Genomic DNA, 6,032 nt, shown 5'->3' on the forward strand with positions numbered 1-6,032 from the left:
AAAAAATTAGACTTTGGAATGTATTTACTGGATACCTAGTATGTGCCTGAGGCTAGGGATGCTGGAGAGGGGAGAGGGAGCTGGCCCTCTAGTTGCTTAGCCTAGAGCAGGGGACAGACCCTCCCAGTAGGCTAATGAGGCCACTGACACAGGTGTTCAGAGGAAGGCTTCATGAAAGAGGTATCATCCACACCAAATCTTGAAGGCCAAGCAGGAAAACGTGTACCAAGCAAAACCAACAGTACATATGAGAATCTGGAGGGCTGTGAGCCTGGCTCTGCCACCTAAGACAGGAGAGTGTGAGGACAGAGGTAGGAACTGTGTGTGAGCAGAGCTCAGAACAGAAAGGTTCAAGAAGGCAGCACTAACCCTTCAGAGCTGGGAAGACACAGAAGGACTTTCAGCAGCAAAGTGATATGGGAAAACTGGCTCAGAAGGCCAGAGTGCCCTCAGGCTTGGTTACATACAAACATGTATACAGGCCCCTGGCATACTGCTCTTGCCTTTGGGAGCATTTTCTGTTTCCTCTGGAGGAAAGGACTTAGCTTCAGCCCAGGGCTAGGGTAGGTCTACAGGTATCCTCTGGATACGTGTTGCTACCTCATGCACCTAGGCTCAGGATCAGCCCCAATCTGCCCAAGTCCCTCCTGCCCCTTGTCCTCTACCCTGGAGGTTTGTGGGGCAGCTGCCTTGTACAGAATGGTCAGTGTGGGCAAAAGAGCCTGAGAGGGTGGGGAGTCTGCCCAAAGGCTACAGGAGTGAAAAGTTAAGATTAGGTTCTTCTGGGGGAGTGGTGAGCTGCAGCCATGGAGAGAGGGAGCAGCAACCCCTGATACAAACTCCCGAGGAGGCAGACAGGAAGGAGGAAGTTTCATGACACTATGATTAGAGACCTCGTGCAAAATGTCCTAAGAACAGTACCTCCAGGGGTCTGGAGATGATAACTGGGCTGTGCTCTAAAGGATGATTATAGTTTTCTCAGGGAAGGGAGACAAGCGTTATAAACTAGGGGACCAGATTAAGCAAAGTTAGAGAGGAAGGACATTTATGTTAGAATCTTCTCATTTCCCCAGAGACATCCATTTTCTTCCTGAGAAAGCTGACAGTATTCAAGGGTCACGTGGTAGGCTGGACTAAACCGCTTTCCTGCCTTCCTTGCAGCAGATGCGGTCTGTCCCTTGTGATGCAAACAGAGGCGGTAGGTGTCCATTTCTCAAGAAGGTCTTTAAAATATAGCTGGCATCCATCCTGTACCTTTTTCTTCCCTTTCCACTTTCCTTCTGGCTGGTACGCAGACCCTATTCCTGGAATTTGCACAGCCATCTTTGGCCATGTCAAGAATGGGTCAGTGACAAGATCCAAGAAGCCTGGGTCCCTGGCACCCAGAAGCCCCATCTGCCCACCTCAGGATTTGTTTTACATGAGAAACAAGCTTCTATGTTATTTAAGTGCCTGGTATTTGGGCCTTCTCTGAAGCTAATTATAACTGATACACATATTCTCTGATTTAATTTACATTGAAATCAAATCAAGCTGAAGCTGAAAAAGTGAACTGTGACAGTTTGTGATTCCCCACTAAGGAATTTGAACTTTATCCTTTTGGCAGTAGGGAACAAAAGATTTCTGAGCCGGAAGATGAGAACTGTGCTTTGGGGGAAAAATTCCTCTGGTAGCAGGTTGGGGACAGTGGGAGAAGGGAAGCACGAAAAGAAGAGATAGTATCAGAAATTCCCAGGCTTTTGAATATCGAATAAGTAAAATCCCCTGAAACTTCAAAGACCAACATGGGGACTGCCAACATTTCAGAGGCCAGCAGAGAGAGGAGACTGTGACAAGGCCATAGCAAAAGAGAATGGGACTTAACATGGATCATCTCTTCCACACTTTAGGAGAGGCTTTTTCATTTTCAGGCTGAATAATCTCTGTGGAGTCAGGACAGCTCTTCTGGCCCACTAAGTAAACAAAATCCTTCTCAAATGGATGGAGAAGGAACCTTTGGCTCCAAGAGACTAAAAGAAGACAAAGAGGCATTCCTCCTAAACCAAAGCTCAGGCACACCTGATGCCCGGAGGCTTCATGACTCTGGTGCTCTCAGCTTATTGTCTTCTGGGAGCATCCACTCTGCAACTACCTGTAGCTACTACCATAATGAGATTTTGTGTCTTCGGAGATGAGATAAATAAGCCCGCTTTCCTCAGGGAAAGACTTGAGGCCCAGAAGGAAAGGTTCATTTTTATGTGCAGCATGCATGCCTGTCCTGGCACCTGGAAGCTCTTGGCTGCACCTACCAGCCTCATGTTTGTTGGTAGGCATCGTGCCCTGAATAGGACACTGGGCCTACCCAGGGCAGCTGGAAATGGTAAAGAAGAGAGACTGAGGCCTGGCACAGTATCTGCCTGCATTTGCTGGCAGGAAAATCCTGGGAAGACAGCAGAGCTGACCTAAAGGTAAGGAAATGTTCGCATTCTGAAAAAAGCAAGCTTTCTCTATTTCCCTATTTATGCCCCTAACCCCTTGCAGTGACCCTTTCACCAAACATCTCCATTTGATTTTTTACAACTTTCCTGTATGATTGAGATTTTAATTAATATCATAGCTTTTCAGAAGAGGAAGATGCCAAGAGAGGTGAATTGAGTTGTTCAAGGTTATACAGCAGGCTGCAGATTTGGCACCAGAAGCTGAGTCCCCTGACCCTCTCTGGTCACCATACCAGTCAATCCTGATTTTTTTGGCCCCACAATTGGCCTTGTGCTCCCTCTTTTCTGTGCACTCCTTGATTTTGTTCAGTGATAATTAGCATGTCAATCAGAAGAGAGTTCAAATTTCCCTGAGTCTGTCTCATGGGAAGGCAGGAAAAAGGAGAATCAGGAGGCCACTGAAGTAATTCAGGTAAGATATCATTTGTTTGTTCACTTAATAAACATTTTGAACACCCACTATGTGAAAAGCACTGTCACAGATGTTAGGGATTAGACAGGAGACAAAAAATACAGCTCCTGATACCAGGGAGCTTACATTCTAGCGGAAGAGACCATGAACAAGTGAAGAAATAAACCAGGCAATTACAAAGTGTGGTAGATGTTGTGAAAAAAAAGAATACAGTGGTATCACAGTGACAAGATACTTGAGCTGAGGTGGGCAAGGAAGGTCTGAGCCCTGAATAAGGAGCCAACCATACTGCAGACAGTGGGAACAGCACAGTTAAAAGTCCTGATGTATGAACAATATGACAAAGCTTACTCTAGCTTAGTAAGTGGGAGTGGAGTGGATGCATTCAGTAACATTTAGAAGGAAGAATCAACAGGACAGACTAGATGTGGCAGTTGAAGGTTGAACTTGAGTACTTTGCTGGATGGAAGGTGCCACTCCCTGAATTAGGAAACTCTGGAGGAGGAGGAGGATTTAGAGACTGACGTTTCCCTGGCATGGTGCTCTCATTCCCATCTGTATAATAGGTTGATCAGACTATAGGACAACCAAGGTTAGCACCAGTTCTTAATATTATGATCCTCCTACTACTAAATTTTAAATGGATCAAAGATTGCATTATAAAAGTAGGTCCTAAAAATAGAATCAACCATGGGAGCTGTATTTTGTCTTTTCTTTTCCTCAAAGTGAGAAAAACTACAACACAAAATCCAGAATCAAAGAAAAATAAAGGATGGATAAATTTGACCCCATCAATATCTTAGGTTTTTGCAGGGCAGAAAACACTGGCCAAAGTCAAGTTAACAAACTAGGGGAAAAATAGGTGCAATTCATCTAACAAAGAACTGATTTCCCTAATATACAGGGAGCTCCTATGAATCAATAAAACAGGCAAAGGAGGCACCTGGGTGGCTCAGTCAGTTAGGTAGTCTTGGTTTCAGCTCAGGTCATAATCTCGAATAGTGAGATCAAGCTGAGCCCTGCATTGGGCTCTGCGCTCAATGGGGCACCTGCTTGAGATTTCCTCCCGCTGCCCCCCACCCCAGCTTTTGCATTCTATCTCAAATAAATTAATCTTTTTTCAAAAAGGAGGGGGTTGCCTGGGTCGATCCATCAGTTGAGTGGCTGATTCTGGATTTTGGCTCAGGGTCATGATCTCAGGGTCTTGGAATTGAGCCCAAGTTCTGCGCTTAGCAGGTAACCTGAGGAGCCTCTCTCCCTCTGCTCGCTGCACCCCTCCCCCCCCAACACTCTTGAGTGCTCGCTCACTCTCAAATCTTTTTCAAAAAAATTTTTTTAAAAAGAGCAAACGATATAAGCAGACACCGAAAGGAAAGTATAAATGTCTCTTAAATGAAATGAGGCTCATTCCAAATAAGATAAATGCAACTTAAACTACCCCCAGGTAGTGTTTTCCGGTTATCAGACTGACAAAGATCATAGAATTTGATAACGTGTTGATGATGAGATGGAAACCGGTACTTATGGAAGAGAATTGAGCAATATCTCTCAAAACTATATTTGCCCACACCCTTTGACCCAACTATCCTACTTCTAAGGAATAGATCCTACACACACACACACACATATATATACACACAGAATTATTCATTGCAGCAGTTCTAACAAATGGTTTGAACCTATCTCAATATCCTTCACTAGGGCACTGATTAAATAACCTGAGTGTATAATGGTATTTTGTAAGCCAGAATAGTGGTCCTGAGGAAGTTCTTTTTGTACTAATGGAATGACTTTCAAAATACAGTATGCACAAAACTGTACATATAGTACACTACTATTGCTTTATTTGTGTTAAATACCTCCCAAAGGACCTTTGGGGAGCTGATTGCATTGCTGGCCTCTGGGGACGGAAACTAGGTGGCTAGAGGACAGAGATAGGAAGACTTTTCACTGTATTTGAGCCAGTTAATGAATTATGCTTTCAAAATATAATTTTAAGGGGGTGCCTAGGTGGCTCAGTCGGTTAAGCATCTGCCTTGGGCTTCAGGTCGTGATCTCTGGATCCTGGGACCCAGCCCTGCTCGGCGGGGAGTCGCTGCTCCTCCTCCCTCTTCCCCTCCTGCCCCCGTTTGCGCCTCCCTCCCTCTTTCTTTCAAATAAAAATATTTATTAAAAGGTAATATAAATAAAAAGAGCAAACAAAACTCCTTTGTGGTTCTAGGTAAATCCAGTGAGAAGGGAACAAATATTTGAATTCCTACCACGTTCCAGATACCATTCCAAGCAGTGTATCCTTCCATATATACTACCCCAATTTAGCTTACCCAGCTAGTCCATTAAAATGGGATAAATCATTCTAATTTTACAATAGAAAATAAACTGGCCAAGTAATCTAGTCCGTGTCAAGCCTAACTAATCTAGCTCCAAAACTCCAGCCTTCTCCACCGTCCGCACTGCTTCTACCGAAGCCGCATGTGCCGTCTTTAAAGCCGCTGGTATTCCTCGGGCACTTGCGATGCGCTGGGACCGTGCTAAGTGCCCGGCGCCGCTCGTCTCCTAATTCCCTAGTCGACTCCGGAAGGTGGAATTGCAATCCCCTTTACACAGAGAAGACAAACGAGACTTAGAGAGGCTAAGAGAGGCGGAGGTGGCGCGCAACGGGCCCAAGGTCACAGACACAAAGACGGTTAGAAGCCAGACTTAACTCCAAAGCCGCTCACAAGTCGAAACCACTCCCGGTTCAAAGGACAAAAGCAGGAGCGCTCGCGGGGCGCGGGCGGGGGCGCGGGCGGGGGCAGCACTTCCGGGGGGGGGGCGGAGCCGCCGGGCTCCGAAGGCGGCGCAGGCCCAGCCACGGAGAGCTCGCGAGAGGATGTGCGCGAGGGCCGGCCCCCGCGCCGCCGGCGCCGCCTGTCCATCACCCGGCCCCGCCCCCACGCCGGCGCGCCCCCGGTCCGGCCCCGCCCCCACCCCTGGCCGGGCGGGAAGCGAACGCGCGCTCCCTCCCGTTACCCTCCGCCTGCGGGGAGGGCGGGGAAGGCGGGAGGCGCGCGCTCGCGTGCTGCGTGCTCGCGTACGTCGCTGGGGTTCGGCTGCGTCCGTCCCGCCGCTCGCCCGTTGCCGCCGCCGCCGCCGCCGCCGCC

The sequence above is a fragment of the Canis aureus genome, chromosome 5, assembly GCF_053574225.1.
Source record: "Canis aureus isolate CA01 chromosome 5, VMU_Caureus_v.1.0, whole genome shotgun sequence".
In the NCBI taxonomy this organism is placed as follows: Eukaryota; Metazoa; Chordata; class Mammalia; order Carnivora; family Canidae; genus Canis; species Canis aureus.